A 21,884-nucleotide genomic window follows, 5' to 3' on the forward strand; every position below is an offset into this window, starting at 1 on the left:
CAATCACAAATTGTAGGGGAGTTAAGTGATCTTGGGTTAAATTAGTGGGAGCGAAGCTGTGAGTTTTATATTTTTTGTTGTTACAATTACTTGGCTGTTCTACGAATAGGTCAGATTTCCAGGAGCATGACTAAGCTCTTTTTGGCTGTATTGTTCCGAATTTCTCGGGAGTTCCTGTGCTGCTATTAGGCTGGCACATATGAACACAGCCTGAATTGGCAGCAAAACTCTGGTTGTGGTGACAGATTGAAGAGCTGACTCATTTCATCGATCGACAGTCGAATCCCGACGGTTCTGTGCCCACTGCAAATGTAATTGATGATGTCGTCGGGTTAACGTGTGAACACGTAGGGCTGGTCTGCTGTGTAAACTCGTGTTCGATAATGTACGATGAACGGTGTGCTCTGAAACGCTTGTGTGTGCACCAGCATTGTGCTCTTTTGGTGCACAAGGCACCGTCTGTCCTACTTTATAGAGGAGACCAGCCTCAGAACCCCATGTTCCGTGAAGAGTCGTGGAGGTCCACCTATTTAGTGCCTAGTGCTAATTTGACTGTCTTCCTACCGCTTTCTGATGATGCTCAAGACAGTGGCACGAACATTTGACCAGCTCCGCCGTTTTTGAGACACTCTTTCATAGTATAGTACTCTACCCTTTGACAGAGTCACTTATCTCAATGGTTTTCCCCACTTGGAGCCCATATCTTCACTATGGTGATCCCCCGTACGTGTCTGCTCCGCTTACATACTTTTGTTACTACTTAGTGTGACCACAACGCCACCAGGCAGGATCCGATGTCGCGGTGGGCAGTGGTCGTAATGTTTTGACTCGTAAGTGTTGTAGGAAGAGTGGAGGTGACAATCCGTTGGGAGGAATGATCTCGTGGACGAGGTTGCCGTGATGAACTGTGCTGTAATGTGGCAGAGGTCTGGGTTAGGTTGGAAGCCAAGTGTTCGGCTGAGTTAGCGAACCCATTGAATGTCCCGCCAGAAAATTCTGTTTCTGTTAAATGAAATTTGTGGTGACAGACTGACCAGTAGTGTAACCGGAGGCCTCGGTTAGACTGGAAGATGCTAGTCTGATTGGGAGTTGGCAAAGCCAATGAATGTAACGGCTTTCTTTTTATATACTGTACTGTGCATTCCAGAGTTACATTTGTGTCGCTGATGAAGAGCACTATTTTCTTACAGCGGTGACTTTTTAAAATTTTAGTATGTCGGATGGCGTTAAAAATTACAGCATTCCTGACTCTCAGTGCCAGTGGAGATCCTGTGACTCCATCTGAATTTATTTTGCAATGCTTTTGTTTTTTATTATGTCTGCTGTCGATTGTTTCTTAAGACATGTATCTCTACCACATTAATGACATCAGTGGTCTGTTGGCTCGGTATCACACTGTTAACTTGTTCTGAAATATTTTCATTCATAATAAATTATTACAAAGACAGCTGTCAAATAATGTTGACATACTGTTGGTGTTATTCATTACATTAGCACAGTCGGCATTAGCTAAAATCTAAATATCCATGTAACTGTGCAACTGCAGGCTTATAATACTGTTTGTTTTTTCTACTTCTTAGCGCTTGCAAGCATATCAGACAGGCGTCCACTTGACGACTCATTTCGCAGCACCTCTCGCCACACAGTGGTCCGTCTGCAGGCTCGACGCTGTAATGGTTTCAGAATCTGAGCACAGTGGTGTGTGCCACGCAGCTGGTGAAGACACTGCAGTGCGGCGTACGAGCATTGACGCCTTGCCTGACCAGATGCTGATAAACACCTTCTCTCGCTTGTCTTTCGGTGAGTTGCTGGACGTGGTACGGAAGGTGTGCCGTCGTTGGAGAAAGCTGTCACGAGGTTCGAAGTCGTGGGCTCATAAGGAGCCCGGTACTCACAGCTTTACTTCAGCCAGTATCCGTCTCCTACCTTCCAAACTGGTAAGACGTAACATTGTAACACTGATGTGGGAAACTTTGGATGCGAGCACACTGTCGGCTCAGCTTAGATTATTGGAGTATTCTCGTTTTGTATTCAAAATGTGTTCCACTTCGAGAATCCTGTAAAGGAGCTAAGAACTATTTTGAAATTTGTGTATCTGTTAGGTAAATTTGATATTGGCATTTGGTGCATAGACGCTATTAATAAAAGGTCTTTTACTTCTTCGTTAGTCTTGCACCTATTTGTGAACCCGGGTATATGCCATATTTTTACCTTTCTTTTATAGCCCTTCATTTCAGTATGTGAGAATGTACCCTCATTTTTACCCTGATGGAATTTCAAAAAATTCCAATGATCAGTGACTGTCTCTGCTGGTTAAATTTGTTCCTGCCCACCTACAGTTCCTTCTGTGCCCCAGGGTAAAAGTTTAGAATATGGCCATTGGTGTACTTACGTGTTTCGTGCAGGACAGTTGTTAGTGCTTGCCGTGAGGTGTGATGACAACAGCTGTTTGTGTTACACAGCCAGAGAGAAAGCAGCAGGCAGACGACGTCTTTCGAAGTAACACATTAGAAGAAATGGTGAAGCATTGCTATAAATCAGGATTATAAATGTAATTGCTCCATTTTTGAGTCCCAGCTCTTTAAACATCAGCAAACCGAGGGTAGTGCCGCAACATGTGATATATTCCAAAAAGTAGTGAAATATTTCTCTGCTTTGTGTTGCTATGCGATCAATCTGCATGAGCACACTTAGTAAGTTAAATAATGAAACTTCCTGGCAGATTAAAACTATGTGCCCGACCGAGACTCGAACTCGGGACCTTTGCCTTTCGCGGGCAAGTGCTCTACCATCTGAGCTACCGAAGCACGACTCACGCCCGGTACTCACAGCTTTACTTCAGCCAGTATCCGTCTCCTACCTTCCAAACTTTACAGAAGCTCTCCTGCGAACCACGCAGAACTAGCACTCCTGAAAGAAAGGATATTGCGGAGACATGGCTTAGCCACAGCCTGGGGGATGTTTTCAGAATGAGATTTTCACTCTGCAGCGGAGTGTGCGCTGATATGAAACTTCCTGGCAGATTAAAACTGTGTGCCCTTGCCGGCTATATCTGCCTTAAGGTTCGCCCGTTTGTTCCTAACCCCATGCGATGCTGTAAATGTCAAAGATTTGGCCACACCACTATGGGATGTATCAGGAAGGCTAGGTGTGGCAGTTGTAGAGGCTCTGCTCAACAGTCAGGGACTTCTTGTACACTTCCTCCGAAATGTGTTAACTGCTCTGGGGATCACCCAGTGTGGAGCTGAAAGTGTGGGGTTTACAACGAGGAAAAGAAAATTCAAGAGCTGAAAGTACAGAGGTGCATACCCTACGGTGAAGCTAAACAGGCTTACAAAGCCGTGCAACCATCGGTTTTTGCAACTTCTTTTGCAACATCCCTTAAAACACCAGTAGCTAAGTGTGATGCCTTCACACAAACTCAGACCACAGATTCCAGTGCGAGCACATGCACTTGTCGCTGTACCTGTGGGGGACACGCTCCACTTGCAACTGATGTCGCTCGGAAGCCGTCAGCAGTGGACTTACCACCTAGTCCACGTACCACTCCCCAACTTCAGAAGCCACCCAAGTGATCCCAGCAACTCAGGCAGCCTCCTCCTCCTGTCAGTAAAGAAAAACGTCCGTCTAAGAGTAGTTCTGAATCCGAGCAAGCGGTAGGTAAGCCTTCGGATTGACGAGCGCTCTCCCTTTCTGATGGTGACTATTCTCTTGAAGATACGGACTTCACATTGGAGGAACCAGAGAACGCGAAACCGGCTGACCTCCCCGATAAAGCACTGCCTCCAAGGAAGAAAGGAAAGAACCACCATCGCTAACTGATGGGTTCCATAGGAACTTCTGTGTTGCAGTGGAATTTGAATGGATACCACTCATATTTGGAAGAATTGCAGCTGCTGGTCCAGGATAAACTTTTCTGCATCTGCTTACAAGAAACGCATCTTAAAGTCACTGACACACCTACATTACGGGGCTACCACATATACAGGATAGACGATACTACTGTAGGCAGGGCTAAAGGTGCAGTGGCTATTTTTCTTGATGACAGTTACCACTTCTCTCCTGTCCCTCTTACCACGACCATCCAAGCAATTGCTGTGAAAGTTCTCTCACCGTTTACTACCACAGTGTGTTCTTTGTACCTGCCCCCCCCCCTCCCCATAAAGCTTTGGATGCGGACGCAGTGGCATCCATTGACAGCTACTGACCAATTAGCTTCATCAATGTGCTCTGAAAACTGCTCGAAAAGATGGTAGCGCAACGTTGTTGTGGTTTCTCGAATCGCTGGACCTTTTGTTCCCCTGTTTCCAGGAGGAACAATCCTCAATTGACGATGTGGTTACATTGGAAACAGCAATCTGACAGGGTGTTTGTAAATGATGAAGCCTCATTGAAGCCTTTTTTATCTCCATGAAGCGTACAACACTGCTCGGCGTCAACACATTTTACTTACCCTAAATGACGGGGGCTTTAGAGATGCTCTGCAGGTTTTTATTTGTCAGCTTTAGGAAAAGCTGATTGTTTTGTGTAACAGTTCGTACACCGCTCAGCCCTGCATGGGTCCAAAAGAACAGCAGGGCTCCATAGATTTCACACTTCATCACCACCATAAGCGGGCTAGTTATCTATCGTACCTTACGTCATACTCACACTGTGTCAGCTTTTGCTTCTGTAACAGCTCCCAGTCAGTAGGCTCGACTAAACATTAGAGATGCTCTGCAGGTTTTTATTTGTCAGCTTTAGGAAAAGCTGATTGTTTTGTGTAACAGTTCGTACACCGCTCAGCCCTGCATGGGTCCAAAAGAACAGCAGGGCTCCATGGATTTCACACTTCATCACCACCATAAGCGGGCTAGTTATCTATCGTACCTTACGTCATACTCACGCTGTGTCAGCTTTTGCTTCTGCAACAGCTCCCAGTCAGTAGGCTCGACTAAACACCACTTTTGAGGTGCTATCCGAAGGGCCTCTGCTGGGACCCTTTCCTACGACTTCCAATTCTCTTTGACAAAAACTGGAGACATGCATTTGTGTTGTCATGCTGCAGTCCTTCTGGACGCAGAACTCAACTTACGTTCTCAGTGCTGGACGTTGTTGCACAGTCCCAATTTGTGGGACTCCTCTGTGATAAAAAGCTGCATTGTCAACTGAAGACCAGTTGCATGCCTAAGCTTAAGCCTCTTCACTTCCTCGTCCACACCTCTCAGGGATAAGATCCCTCTATTTACTCCGTATGTACTAGCCCCAGTTTCGACCAAACTGGACTGTGATTACCAGGTTTATGATTCAGTGGCACCTTGAAATGACTGCACCGAATCCATCACCATGGAATAAGTCAATCACTGGTGCCATTCGAACTACTTCCTTTGACAGTCTGTGATTGTTCAAATGGCTCTGAGCACTATGGGACTTAACTACTGTGGTCATCAGTCCCCTAGAACTTAGAACTACCTAAACCTAACTAACCTAAGGGCATCACACAACACCCAGCCATCACGAGGCAGAGAAAATCCCTGAGCCTGCCGGGAATCGAACCCAGAAACCCGGGCGTGGGAAGCGAGAACGCTACCGCACGACCACGAGATGCGGGCTACAGTCTGTGATATAGCGTGGTTCTCTTCCCCCATCTGCTAAGTTTTTTACATCTGCTGATCGTTAATTTTTTTCTTTCCTTTAATTTTTTGCCATATTTCTGTTTTGTAAGTGATATACAGGTATGTGGCATATGTATTGATTTCTCAGAGGTGTAATTGTGCTTTCTGCGTTTAGATTTGTTGTTCTGTTTATTCTTCTCATTATGCTGATTGCAATGATGGCATTACTTTCGCTATAGAAAGTGTTAGGTATTACAGTCGATTGGGCTTAATGCCATTGTTTGACATCTGTAAAATTTGGGGAGCTAATTAACATAATTCCGTTTAGTGACCCACACTGATAGAATGCTAAGCATTCTGACTTTCCTCTAAAGTGCTCCAAAGTACCAAAAACTGATTAACTGAAGAGAGAGTTCACTTTCAAGTACATAAGCATCTTCCATTGCAAAATTCTATGTAGCTACTGTTAGATTCTGACTTTTGACTGCTTATTTCTGTTGCTTTAGGTTTTGTGTGTTAAATGATATGCAGTATTGATTAATCAACTTAATAACTAATAATTTCATATTATTTGCCCTGAAACATGTAAATAGAGGATTTATAGTGTGTAAGCATATCAGCACTTATGTGTTTTTCTGAACGTAGCATTTAGCCAGGATGTGGGGCTCGGCAGCCACAATGTGGTGGTGGCTCATTACATCAGACAAAACTGCGGATTCATTGCCACAACCGATGCACATGCTTTGTGGGATAAGGGATTCATTACAGCAGCAGTCTCCTCGATGGTGCTGAGTTAGTTTGAGGGGACATTAGCTCACCAGATGTTCCATTTCTGAGTGAGTAGAGGTCTTATTTGAGCTACTGCTACTGTCAATGTGAATGTTGGGTGGGTAACCTCTTCTCTAGCCAAACAGGCAGCCAGTTCATTCCCTGGGATACCCCCAGGACTTGGGACCCAGGGAGAGACAACTGGACAGACAGTGCGACTGAGGTTACGGAGATGATTATAAACAGTACATACCACATGGCGACGAAAGTAACATCAGTCAACAGCCTGGATACTGCTCACTGGGTCTCTACAAATTAAGACGTGGGCAACAAAAGTCTGTTTGACAAAACTTAGAGCTCTTTTAATGACTATCAGCTCTTCAGATGTTCCTCGCAGCATTTTTTTAAGGTTAGCAGGAGGTGTAAAGCGTATCCTGCTCTACTCACGGTTTTAGAACTGCTAACACCCTGATACTCCTGACAAACTGAGAAAAATGGACACTGAACGTCAACAGGGGTGACAAACTTCGGGTCTTTGTAGCAGGCCAGTCCTAATCCACGGTATGCGTGCCAACGGAGGGGGGAGAACATGATGTGCACATTCTATGGAGGTTAGGTGGGGGATCTTGAGGAGCATTCTGACTGGTAATCACTCCCAAAGGTGGGTGGAATAAGGGTTTTAAGGGAGAGGGTAAGGAGTCATTGCAGTCCCGGGAGCAGAAAGACTTACCTTAGGGGGAAAGGACAGTTAAACACACACACACACACACACACACACACACACACACACACACACACACACACACACTCACTCACTCACATCCAGACACTGCATTTACATATATCTGCCTGCGTCTGGATATGTGTGTGTATGTGCGTGAGTGTTTACCTGTCCTTTCCCCCTAAGGTAAGTCTTTCCACTCCCGGGATTGGAATGACTCCTTACTCTCTCCCTAAAAACCCACATCCTTTCGTCTTTCCCTTTCCTTCCCTCTTTCCTGATGAAGCAACCTTGGGTTACGAAAGCTTAAAATTTGTGTGTGTATTTGTGTGTTTCTTATTGTCACTATCAACATACCAACACTTTCTCATTTGGTAAGTTACAGCATCTTTGTGAGAGTTCTCAGGCTTCCAAGGCCAAACTGCGAGCAACTGCACGTAATGGGAGAAACAATCTGGGTAGAGGGGATGAGGGTGAGACTGGGCAGGGAGGGGGACGGATAGCAGGTAGGGGTGGGGGACAGTAAAGTGCTGCTTGTGGGAACATATAGGCATAAGGAGGGGAGAGGGTAAGGGAGCTAGATGCAGCTGGGAGGTTAGACAGAGAGCAGGGAGTTGGGGAGAGGGGAGTGCGGAAAAGGAGAGACTGTGGGTGTATTGGTGGCTGTGTAGCGCTGGAGTTGATGACAATTATTAACAAGGGTTGTGGCGAGGAGGAGAGAACGTAGGATATATTGCAAGAGTTCCCAGCTGTGCAGTTCAGGAAAAGCTGGTGGTGGTGGGAAGAAACCAGGTGGCACAGGCTGTGAAGCAGCCATTAAAGTGGAGAGTGTTGTGTTGGGCAGCGACTCTACAAAGGCCTCCAAACCTCCCATGCATCCCCTCATAGCTGATAAACCCTATTGTACTGACCTGCTTCTTTTACCCCACCCTCAAAAACTCCCTTCCACCACCATCCAGAATTGAACCTAAATAGACCCAAAACACAGTCGTGATCTTCCTCTGAAAGCCTTAGCCACAGAAAGTATCAGTTCTTTCTGAAGACGCTGCCTCTTGCCTGACTCCCAAATTCAGTCTTGCTGGACTTTTTAAAGAACTTCCCTCCTCCTGGTTCCTACAGTGGAAAAATTCGTTTGCCACTGACCCTACTGACTGCATTCGACCAAAGATCAATGTCAGACCTGGCTGACTTGGTTCTCTCCTTCATTCGACCGTGATCCACACCCTTGCCCCCAAATTACCCTCTGTTAACTTTCCTCCCAAATACCTCAATGTGTAAACTAACGCATCATCCAGAGAAAGAACACAATCTGCGATGTAAAAACTGATCCTGACCTTGTAAGCCTACCTGCTCATAAAGGCTCCACCACTGTGGCTTTGTAGCAGGCAGAAGGACTCCACCAGCTGTCTGATTTGTTGACCTACAAACTATGCCATATTGACCCCATCCCAGAAATCCAGCAGGATCTCCAGACACTCCTGAAATCTTCAGGACCATTGCAGAACCTCTGTCCCTCACCCTCTCTCCCTCCCACCCTCCCTCCCTCCTTCCCCCATCCACAGCTCGTGGTCTCATGGTCGCGTTCCCGCTTCCCAAACATGGGATCCCGGTTTCGATTTCTGGCAGGGTCAGGGATTTTCACCTGCCTCAAGATGACTGGGTGTTTGTGTTGTCCTCCTCATTTCATCATCATTCATGAAAGTGGTGAGCTTGGACTGAGCAAGGGTTGGGAATTTGTATGGGCGCTGATAAACGCAATGTTGAGCGCCCCACACACCTATCATCATCATCATCATCTCTCCCTCCCCCCTCCTCCTCACCCCTCCCCCCCCTCCCGCCACCACTCTCCAGTCACTGCACTCCTACCTTCTGCATGCTTCCTAAAGTACATAAACCTAACCACACTGGACACCCCGTTGTGGTCAGTTACTATGCCCCCACTGAGAGAATCTCTGCTCTCATAGACCAAGACCTTCAGCCTATTACTCACAACCTACACTCCTATATTAAAGACACCAACCATTTCCTTCTCCGACTATCCACAGTTTACTGCATGGTGCCTGCTCGTCACTATTGGTGCCGCCTCCCGTTACAATAACATTCCTGATGTCCACAGTGAAGCCAATAGTGAATCCTGCTATTCCCAACACTTGACAGATTCCAGACCTACAACCTCTTCAACCTCTTTCCTGGTCACCCTGACCAACTTTCATCTGGTACTTCTCAACCCAACAAGCCACCTTCCTCGATGTTGTCCTCCACCTCAAACACAGCTGCATCAGCACCTCTGTCCACACGAAACTTACCTTCACATAGGCAGCTGCCACCCAGTCCATACTGAGAAGTCCCTTTCGTACAGCCTAGCCACTCCTGGCCATTACATCTGTAGTGACGATCAGTTCCTCTCAAAATATTCTGAGGGTCTCACTGACGCCTACACTGGCCGACCTTGTACAGAAACAGATTTCCCGTGCCTTACTTCTCTAGTCACCCACCATCTTCCAAAGTCCCACTGTCCAAACACAGAGGAGCATTCCTCTTGTGACTCAGTACCACTCAGGACTGGAGCAACTGAATCACATTCTCCGCCAGGGTTTCGGCTATGTCTCACCTTGCCCTGAAATGAGGAATGTCCTGCCCACTACCCATTCCACCCCTCTCACAGTCCACTGAACCTACACGATATCCTAGTCTGTCCCTAGACGTCCTATGCTCCCTACCCTATGCCTCTAGCCCATATCTTCATTTTAATTACTGCTTCACTGCTTGTGCCATCTGGATACTCCAAAACATGGGTCCTTCCTAACAACACCAACTTTTCTGAATTTGCAGGTGGTAACTCTCCCTGCAATACATCTTACGTACCAATAACAATCCCAGCCTCAAGCTTCGTTAGCCATTGTCCATTGTCCTTCACCCACCTATCTCCTTGCTCGTTATCTGTCAGCGCTACACAGTCATCTATTCCACTGACACACCCACAGTCTTTTTACTTCTTCCTTTTCCACTCTCCTTCCCCATCCTCTTCCCCACCCACTGGCCAATCTCTACGTTCCTGACTGCACCTAGCTGCCTTACCCTCTCCCCACCTCGTCCCTGTATGCTCCAACAAGCAGCACTTTACGTCCCCCACTCCTATCCTGCCATCCCTCCCATTCCCACCCCCAGCTTCCTCCCCGCTCCCACCACTCAGATTTTCTCCCATCTCATGCAGCAGTAGCTTGCAGCCTGGCCCGAGCAGCTCGAGACGGCGGTCGTGTGCGAGTGAGTTGTGTGTGGGTAGGTGGGATGGATGAGTGTAGGAGGGTGGGTGTCTACTTCAGAAGGAAGCCTTTTGACTGACAGCTTCTTACTTGTTTAGCAGCCTTTTTGTTGTGCCCATCTGCAACTCATCTCCACTATATGCTGAGAAGAAGTCTATCCTATTCAATATATTGTCATTCTTTATATTGAAGTCTTCACTTTGTGCTGGTGATTATCTCTCTAGTTACCCTTCTGTTTTATAAGCCAACCAATGGTTATATAGTGGAACCATTCACTTCTAGGGAGATATAAAACTTTTTTCCTGGACTTCATTAGAGCAATAGTCTTCTGCTTAAAAATGTGTCAGCTGCAGAAAGAGACAAGCAGTGGACACAGTTGTCTCCAATGGTTATGGATTCAATATGGGATACTTCAGAATTTCTGATGGTGAAGCTTTAAACATATTCACTTTTGAAGTTGGTAATTGGTGGAGAATTTAAGTTCCTGAGCACTGTGCAACATAGCTAGATACAAATCACTATGCCAAGAATTGTGACTAAAGTTCTCCCACACTACACTATTGCCTCCACAAAAAAAGAAAAGAAGTTCTCAGCCTGATAGTGAAAATGAGAATTATTATCTTCAAAACCATTTGCATTTCAACATAATCTCCTTTGACATTATGAGTAATACACTTTAACCAGTAGTGTTTCAGTGACAGTATGGCATCAGTGGGTGTTCCTCTCGAACTAATGTAAAATACTAATTACAGCTGCATTTGCTTCTCAGTTGGACAAAATATACTAAGCAGTGGAGGAAACTTGATGTTATGGGAAGAGATGGAGTTTTGAGGGAGCCAAGTGTGGGAACATGGTGGCCATTGCAAGAGTCCATGGTGCAGATCACTCAGTTTTCTGCTGCAGAGATACTTTACTGCACACGTGAATGTCTTAAGGAAAACCAGCTCTCTTTTCTCAGATGTTTCCATCCAGATCCATTAGAAAGTTAGAATATTACTGCACAGTTGTTGTTTTATCTTTTTAACAATAGGTAATTAACTGATGCTATGCCCTTTCCTGTTGATGACATCATCTTCCGCTCCTTTGGAACTGAAGAACTGCCTTCTGTTGTTTCTGTTTCCTATTGTGATTCTGGTGTACAGTGGTGAAGGTACGTTTCATCAATTTCACACACTAACATACAAAATCACTTTATTATTATTTTATGAATGTTCAGAAATTGTCATGTGAATTCATTTCTGAATCACTGTTAACAGGTTGAGCAACAGCATTACACAAAGTATTCTCATGCAGAATTCATCCGACAAAATGTAGCTGACACTTTCTTCTGAAATCCTTACAACTTAGCAATTTTACACCTCTCGGTATGCTGATCTACTGAGATTGTATTGTGTCGTTCTTAAACAGTTTCTGGTGTATTTGCAGATTTTGGGTGTCCATTTACTGGATTATCTTGGAAACTCTCCCGGCCTCATTTAAATTTTGGCAGGCGAGTCACTGTACACTTTGGTGAAATGAATTTTGTTGGTTTCGAGCCTTCTTTAGCAAAATAACTGTAGCACTTCACGATACATGACTTTCTGTGTTACTGAGAACTCACTCACCACAACTAGTTCAGACAGCTGTCTACAGCCAATTACTGGACTTAGTTGCTTTGTAGTTTCACACAGAATGTCTTTAAGTTCTGCCAATCTCCAAAGGGCAAGAATTGTGCACCTAGTGCTGTGATATAAGGATTAGGTCGAAAATTTTTCAGATCACCTTAATAAGTAGCTTCTGCTAGTTTTGTACATTTGTGACCCACTTTGGAGGCCCATGTTGTGGGGGACAGTTTTGGAAACAGTCATACAAATTTGTCACCTGTGATCAAAACCAGTTAGTAATGACTTACTTCACGTCTTCATCAAAACACGGTCCAGAAAAACATGACGGGGATGCGTGAAGAAATTTGGGTCAACAAATCAGCTCTTTACGAAATTGGACTTTCTCTCAACAGAAAGCGACCGCTGTACACATGTGCCTGGGCATTATCATGTTGGAAAGTAGTAAAACAGGCTGCTGTTTAAAACATACAGTGTTTACCTATGCAATTTTTTTGAGGGGTGTGGGTGGGTAGGGGGGGGGGGGGGGGGGTGTCGACGGGGCGAGGCGTGTTGTCAGTGAACTGGCTGCCACTAAATCTTGTTTGCAGAGACTATTAGCTTTCTCTTCACCTTTCTGCCACTTTTCCTCTACTTGCAAATACCGATGTTGTATATTAGGAGCCAAAGTAGCCAGCTTTGCCTTTCTTATGCATAAATAGGTTGCTGTTTTGTTTTGTGGATGAAACATAATTTATGGTTGGCAGATATCTGTGGCATTGTTTTTTGCTTTCTTTAATTCAAAAATGTTTGTGCATTATATGGCCACAAAGCTCATAGTAATATAGTAATGTATGCCAAAGTTGGGCCTCTGCTGTCAGACCTCACATGGCAGTGGTCTGCATTGCAGATTGGCTGCCTAACAGCTTACAGGGGAAAGGACATTTGATTTTCAGTACTACATGTAATTACTGTCCAAACTTAAAACAAAATGCTGTCATAATATACTCATTGAGAGGTATAATCCTAAGTCAAAGACAATAACAAGTATTACAGTTCAAAATGGTGCACCACTTCTTAAGGCTGCATAACATACAGCACACAAATTATCCAGACTGTACACACACCCACCCACCCACCCACCCACCCACCCACACACACACACACACACACACACACACACACACACACACACACACACACACACACACACACACACACACATGGGTACCAGACCCCAACAGGTGTTGCCAGTGTTAACATTAATGGCATGTTACCTACTGATGCAATCGCAATTGCCGAGCACTTTGCTGAGCACTATGCTCAAGCCTCTCTGTCAGAGAATTACCCCCCAGCCTTTCGCACCCTCAAACGGTGGCTGGAATGGAAAGTCCTCTCGTTTGCTACATGCCACAGTGAATCGTGTAATGCCCCATTTACAGTGTGGGAGCTCCTCAATGCCCTTGCACATTGGTCCTACACTGCTCCTTGGCCAGATTAGATCCACTGTCAGATGATTAAACATCTCTCATCTGACTGCAAGTGACATCTCCTTGTCATCTTGTACCAGACCTAGTGCGAAGGCGTCTTTCCATCACAATGGCAGGAGAGCACCATCATTCTGATGCTCAAACCTGGTGAAAACCTGCTTGATGTGGATAGCTATCGGCACATCAGCCTCACAAACGTTCTTTGTAAGCTTCCACCAGGGTCACTCTACCACTGATAATCTTGTGTCCCTAGAGTCTGCCATCCGAACAGCCTTTTCCCAATGCCAACACCTGGTTGCCGTGTTTCTTTATTTACAAAAAATGTATGACATGAGCTGGTGGCATCATATCCTTGCCACATTATACGAGTGGGATCTCCGTGCCCCGCTCTCGATTTTTATCCAAAATTTCCGGTCATTTTGTACTTTCCATGTCCAAGTTGGTGCCTCCCATAGTACCCTCTCCCCCTCCCCCCGCCCCATAGACAGGAGAATGGGGTCCCACAGGGCTCTGTATTGAGTGTATCTCTATTTTTAGTGGCCATTAATGGTCTAGCAGCAGCTGTAGGGCCGTCCGTCTCACCTCCTCTGCATGCATAAGACTTCTGCATATCGTACTGCTCCACCAGTACTGGTGTTGCAGAGCCGCGCCTACAGGGAGCCATCCACAGGGTGCAGTGATGGGCTCTTGCCCACGGCTTCCAGTTTTCACCCGCAAACTCATGTATTATGCACTTCTGTCGGCATCCACAACTTTACCTTCATGACAATCCACTCACTGTAGTGGAGACATATCAATTCTTAGGACTGGTTTTCGATGCTCGATTGACTTGGCTCCCTCATCTTCGTCAGCTTAAGCCTAAGTGCTGGCAGCACCTCAATGCCTTCCGCTGCCTAAAGAACACCAACTGGAGTGCATATCTCTCTACACTGCTGCAGCTCTACAGAGCCCTTGTTCAATCCTGCCTTAACAATGGGGATCTGGTTTATGGTTCGGTGGTGCCATCAGCATTGTGTTTACTTGACCCAGTTCACCACTGTGGCATTTGCCTAGTGACAGGAGGTTTTAGGACGAGTCCGGTGACCAGCCAGTTACGTTGCACACATATGTAGTTCTGCACGTCCAAATTACCATTTCCTTTTCCCACCCATGGCAGTTCATCTCAAGCATTTGCAGCTCAGGTCAGAGCTTACAATTGCAGTTTGTGTCCGAGCCCTTCATTCCAAACTGGATTCCTTGCCTTCACCACCTATACGGGAGTTCCATTCACATACACCTCCATGGTGTACGCCTAAGCTGTGGCTTCGTCTGGATTTTTCACACGGCCCTAACGTCTCAGTTAATCCTATGGCTCCCTGCTGCCACTTCCTCTCAATTCTTGACATGTACCAAGGCCACGAAGTGGTTTACACCGATGGCTCAATGACTGATGATCATGTCGACTTTGTGTATGTCTGTGGAGGACATATTGAACATCATTCCTTGCACGATGGCTGCGGTGTTTTCACTGGTGAGCTGGCGGCATTATCTCATGCTCTTGTGCAGATCCGTTCGTGCCCTGGGGAGTTGTTTCTTCTGTGTACTGGCTCCTTGAGCAGCCTACAAGCTGTCGACCAGTGCTACCCTTGTCCAGTCATTCAGTGGTGTTTGTCTGGACTCCTGGTCAAGTCAGAATCCGAGGCAACGAACTTGCCGACAGGCTGGCCAAACAGGCTATGCGGAAACTGCTTATGGAGATCGGCTTCTCTGCAACTGACCTGCGTTCAGTGCTACGCCGCAAGGTATTGTGGCTTTGGGAGACAGAATGGCATAACCTCAGTATGCACAACAAACTGTGTGCCATTAAGGAGACTAAGAATGTGTGGCAGTCCTCCACACAGGCCTCTCACAGGGACTCTGTGGTTCTCTGCCTGCTCTGCATTGACCACGCTTGGGTGACATACGGGTACCTTCTGCACCGTGATGACCCACCTCAGTGTCGATACGCCATCCTTCTGACAGTGGCCCATATCTTGGTGAGCTGTCCTTTGGGTGCCCTGCAATGGACTCTTCAGTTAAAGGACTCAGTACCATTTATTTTAGCTGAAAACAACTCATCAGCTAATTTCATTTAATGTTTTATCATTCTGTGTATGTTTTCGTGCATGTACTTTGTCCCTTTGTGTTCTCCACTCTAATGCTTTTAGGGTGGATGTTTTAATGTGTCGCAGAGTGGCTGGCTTTTCCTTTTTATTCTCGTGATCGGCTAGCTGTGGTCATCTTCTCTCTTGTTTTTACGCCTTCTACTTGCTTCCTGCTTCTGTCTGTAGTTTTCTTTTCATGTTTTGTCCATAGTAATGTTGGTTGTCCTTCAGGAACAAGTGACCAATGACCTCGCAGTTTGGTCCCCCTTGCCTCGCCGTCCCCCCCCCCCCCCCCCCCCCCCTGCCCTCCGTTTGTTTAACAAAGCAACAAATAAACGTTCTCGCACGCACACACACAGAATAACGGAAGGAAAAAAGTTCATCACTTATCGCATTTTCACTGTTCTGCAGTAAAACATCCACATTAGGCATGGCTTTTTAATTTATTACTTCTTCACTGCAAACTCTATTTTCAACACGTTTTGCAGACAGTATCCATATATAACTCTGAATTTACCTGCAAAATTATATCATTCTACGACAGATATATTAGGAGATATTGTTGCTGATGTCTTCAGTCTGAAGACTGGTTTGATGCAGCTCTTCATACTACAGGTATTCTATCCTGTGCAGGCCTCGTCATCTCCAAATAACTGCAATATTCAGGGTGTACATAAAATCTGGTAACAGTTTCAGTTATTCATTGCACAAGAATCAAACATTGTACAGATATCATTCATATGTCATTTTGAAGAGAAACCCTGAAAGTTTCTTTCCATACTGCCACAGCATAGTTTGGTAATTTTCTGATAGTCAGCACTAGTCTCAAACATGGCAACTAAGGTGCAGAGCGAGCTCTCTGTGTGCGGGAGTTCGACAAAAACAAGTGTGCTACAGCTGTTCATAGAACCAAGTATGGTAAGAAATCACCAACAAGGAAGGCCATTTACCACTGGCACAACCAAATCATTAAGACGGGTTGCTTGGCCCGGCGAAGAGAAGTGGCCATCCCAGTGTGAGTGAAGTTAATGTGTGCGAAAGGAGTACAAGAGACATTTGTAAGGAGTCCAAAGAAATCGGTATGTTGTGCATCCTGTGAACTCGAAATGGCTCCAATGACAGTGTGGAAAGTCCTACGACAGAAGCTGTTTATGAAACCATTCAAATTGGAACTAGTGCAGAAGCTCAATGACGATGACAAAAACAAGTGTTTTGAGTTTTGTTTGCAGTTGCAAACAATTGAATGAGGATGGGGATGGCATTGTTGATTGCTTAATTTTTAGTGACGAAGCCACTTTTCACACTAATGGGAAAGTGAACAGGCTTGATTGTCAAATCTGGGATCCAAAGCATCCACACGAATGCATTGACTTTGAGCATGATTCCCCAATGGTAAATGTTTTTTGTGCCTTGTCACATTGAAAAGTGTATGGGGCATTCCTCTTGGGCGAGAGCACTGTCATTGGATATTCATACTTCGACATGTTGCAGCAATGGCTGATGCCTCAAATGCAATCGGACTCTCCATTCATCTTTCAGCAGGATGGGGCTCCATCCCATTTTCATTGTGAAGTTCTTAGGTACCTGAACACGGAGCTGTAGCATCAATGGATCGGCTGTGCTATAGAAGGGAACAGCTGTTTCACGAAATGGCCTCCCCGATCGTCAGATCTCACTCTGTGTGACTTTTTTTGTGTGGGGACACATTAAAGATCTGGTGTATGTACTGCCTCTACCACATGATGTAGCAGAGCTCCAGGAGAGAATATGGGAAGCGACTGCCACAGTAAACGGTGCTGTGCTGGGACGAGTATGGCAAAAATTTGCTTACCGTATTGATGTCTGCCAGACCACCCATGGTTTGCATATACTCCTGGAAATGGAAAAAAGAACACATTGACACCGGTGTGTCAGACCCACCATACTTGCTCCGGACACTGCGAGAGGGCTGTACAAGCAATGATCACACGCACGGCACAGCGGACACACCAGGAAACGCGGTGTTGGCCGTCGAATGGTGCTAGCTGTGCAGCATTTGTGCACAGCCACCGTCAGTGTCAGCCAGTTTGCCGTGGCATACGGAGCTCCATCGCAGTCTTTAACACTGGTAGCATGCTGCGACAGTGTGGATGTGAACCGTATGTGCAGCTGACGGACTTTGAGTGAGGGCGTATAGTGGGCATGCGGGAGGCCGGGTGGACGTACCGCCGAACTGCTCAACACGTGGGGCGTGAGGTCTCCACAGTACATCGATGTTGTCGCCAGTGGTCGGCGGAAGGTGCACGTGCCCATCGACCTGGGACCGGACCGCAGTGACGCACAGATGCACGCCAAGACCGTAGGATCCTACGCAGTGCCGAAGGGGACCGTACTGCCACTTCCCAGCAAATTAGGGACACTGTTGCTCCTGGGCTATCGGCGAGGACCATTCGCAACCGTCTCCATGAAGCTGGGCTACGGTCCCGCACACCGTTAGGCCATCTTCCGCTCACGCCCCAACATCGTGCAGCCCGCCTCCAGTGGTGTCGCGACGGGCGTGAATGGAGGGACGAATGGAGACGTGTCGTCTTCAGCGATGAGAGTCGCTTCTGCCTTGGTGCCAATGATAGTCGTATGCGTGTTTGGGGCCGTGCAGGTGAGCGCCACAATCAGGACTGCATACGACCGAGGCACACAGGGCCAACACCCGGCATCATGGTGTGGGGAGCGATCTCCTACACTGGCCGTACACCTCTGGTGATCGTCGAGGGGACACTGAATAGTGCACGGTACATCCAAACCGTCATCGAACCCATCGTTCTACAATTCCTAGACCGGCAAGGGAACTTGCTGTTCCAACAGGACAATGCACGTCCGCATGTATCCCGTGCCACCCAACGTGCTCTAGAAGGTGTAAGTCAACTACCCTGGCCAGCAAGATCTCCGGATCTGTCCGCCATTGAGCATGTTTGGGACTGGATGAAGCGTTGTCTCACGCGGTCTGCACATCCAGCACGAACGCTGGTCCAACTGAGGTGCCAGGTGGAAATGGCATGGCAAGCTGTTCCACAGGACTACAGCCAGCATCTCTACGATCGTCTCCATGGGAGAATAGCAGCCTGCATTGCTGCGAAAGCTGGATATACACTGTACTAGTGCCAACATTGTGCATGCTCTGTAGCCTGTGTCTATGTGCCTGTGGTTCTGCCAGTGTGATCATGTGATATATCTGACCCCAGGAATGTGTCAATAAAGTTTCCCCTTCCTGGGACAATGAATTCACGGTGTTCTTATTTCAATTTCCAGGAGTGTTTATATATATATATATATATATATATATATATATATATATATATATATATATATATATATATATATATATATATACACCTTTCATAGTTTCTCTTCAAAATGCAATATAAACTGTACAATGTTTAGTTCTAATGCAATAAATAATTGAAAGTGTTCCTGGACTTTATGTAAACCCTGCATATCAGTTTGACATCTACATCTACACGATTACTCTAAAATTCACAATTAAGTGCCTGGCAGAGGGTTCATAGAACCACACTTAAGCTCTACCATTCTACTCTCAAACTGTGTGCAGGTATAACAAACACATAAATCTTTCTGTGTGAGATCTGCTTTCTCTTATTTTATTATGATTTTACCCCCCAATAGTTCCCTCCAGTACTAAACTGGTGATTGCTTCGTTTTTCAGAATGTGTCCTGTCAACCGGTGAGCTCTGTTAGTCAAGTTATGCCACAGATTTCTTTTTTTCCTACTTCTGTTCAGTACCTTTTCGTTAGTTACATGATCTATCCATCTAATCTTCAGCAAACTTCTGTAGCACCACATTTCAACTACCTGACACTTAAATACATTTTTCATGTCAACAAACGTACCTTCTTAAGAAACTCTGTTCATGCAATTACCAGTCTACAGTTTATATCCTCTACTTAAGCCCTCATCAGCAAAATTCATCTTCTACTTTCAGTGTCTCATTTCCTTATCTAATTCCCTCGGCATCCCCTGATTTAATTTGACTACATTCCATTACCTTTGTTTTACTTTTTATCCTATCTTCTCTTTATAAGACGCTATCCACTCAGTTCAACTACTTTTCCAAGTTCTTTGTTGCCTGAAAGAATTACAGTGTCATTGACAAGCTCAAAGTTTTTATTTCTTCTCCCTGAACTTTAATTCCTACTCCAATTTATTCCATAGTTTTCTTTACTGATTGTTCAGTGTAGAAACTGAACAACATCGGGGATAGGCTAAAACCCTGTCTCACTCTCTTCTCAGCCACTGCCTCTCAATTCATAACTGCCACCTGGTGTCTGTAAAAGTTGTATACAACCTTTTGCTCCTGATATGTTACATCTGCTACCTCCAGAACTTCAAAGACTGTATCCCAGTTAACATTGTCGAAAGCTGTCTGCAAATCTACAAAAGCTATAAGTGTAAGCTTGTGTTTCCTTAATCTATCTTCTAAGGTAAGTCATAGGGTCAGTATTGCATTGGGCATCCCTACATTTCTCTGGAATCCAAAAATATGTTCCCTGAGGTTGAGTTCTACCAGTTTTTCCATTCACCTGAAAAGAATTCATGGTAGTATTTTGGAATCACAACTTATGAAACTGATAGCTTGGTAATATTCAGACTTGTCAGCATTTGATTTCTTTGCAATTATATTTGTCTTGGAGTCTGAGGGTACTTTACCAGTCACATATATCTTACATACTAGGTGGAATAGTTTTGTTATATAGCTGGCTCTCCCTAGGATATCATTAGTTCAGAGGGACTATTGTCTACTCTAGGGGCCTTGTTTCCACTTAAGTCTTTCAGTGCTCTGTCAAATTCTTCTCACAGTATCGCATGCTATCTCTCATCTCATCTTCATCTGTATCCTCTGCTTTACCATAATATCGCCTTCAAGTTCATTTCCCTTGTGTAGACCTTTTGCATACTCCTTCCGTCATTCACCTTTCCCTTTTTGCTTAGGACTGGTTTTCCATCTGACCTCTTGTTATTTGTACAGATGCTTTCCTTTTCTGAAAATGTCTTTCTAACTTTCCTTCAGGTGGTATCTATCTTTTGCCGGGTTTTATATACTTCTGTATCCTTGCATTTGTCTTCAAACAATTCCTGCTTAGACGTTTTGGATTTTCTGTTAATCTCATTTTTTAGATGTTTGTACTCCCTCTTCAGCTGCTTCATTTGCTGGATTTTTATATTTTCTCCTTTTGTCAACTGAATTAAACATATCTTGTGATATCCAGAGTGATATTTAATCATAAGCACTGAGATATGTGAAAAACTGCCTTTTGCTTAAAACAGTAAAAAGTTATCCAAACAGTACTCCTCCAGTGTTAGATAATTAGAACATTCAGTGACTTTCAGCATACTTCAAACATAATTTCAAACCTTTTCTAAACTTTTTCTTGTTTACCTGCTGAACATTACATATTTAACCCATTAACTCATATGTAATCAGACATTTGACGCTGTTTTTATACATGATACTTTGTTTCTTAAAATAGTTGAGGTCGGGTGTTGCATTGGTGTCATATTACAGCTTAAAATAACTCAATAAAAACCATTAAATAAACCAAAATGGACCTAAATGAACCTTTTTGATAGTAAGCGTTTATTCCAGTTATCACTGTCGTTACAAAAGACTCCTTCTAAATGGAGGAAATTCCACTAATACATTTCCATTCTAATCCATTGAGCTTTTTCCTTAACTACTTTGTCTCAATGTGCATATGATTACTGGGGTGACACATAGTCAATTAACAATGAGGAAAAAAAAGTAGAGTTCAGTTGTTCTGAAATGTAGGCCATTTAGTGTGTTTTCTGGGATCCAAAAAGACACATGGTGGTGCAAGCAGCTGTGACATTGACAATACGAACCAACTCAGGAGTCACCAGAAGGGAGGAAACCTGTTTGTAGTGAATAGCAGCCTTCTGCTAGCTGAGAAGAAGTCAGTTTGGTGAATGTGGATGATGAGAGTGCTTTCCTTTTATTCATCATGATTACTGGCTTCCTTTGTGGCTGTCTATTTTGTTTCTGTGCAACTTCTGTTGCTGGAAATTGGTTAGGTGCTTCAGAGAGACAGGAAGCACCTGTTTAAACAACCATTAATAGTGCTTCTTTTGTTTCAGTGTATCCCACTCCTTAGCTCATAAGTGTTACTGTACTACAGGAACTGTGCGGTTGCAGACGGTGAAGAATTTGGTCGAGCAGTGCTCCAGAATACAGACGCTGATGGCATCTGACAGACTGCTGAAGACCAAGAGATTTTCAGTGGCAGTGTCTCGTCTACAGCACCTCTTCATGTGGCATCTGCAAGAGAGAGACG

Source organism: Schistocerca gregaria, chromosome 6 (assembly GCF_023897955.1).
Source record: "Schistocerca gregaria isolate iqSchGreg1 chromosome 6, iqSchGreg1.2, whole genome shotgun sequence".
NCBI lineage: Eukaryota > Metazoa > Arthropoda > Insecta > Orthoptera > Acrididae > Schistocerca > Schistocerca gregaria.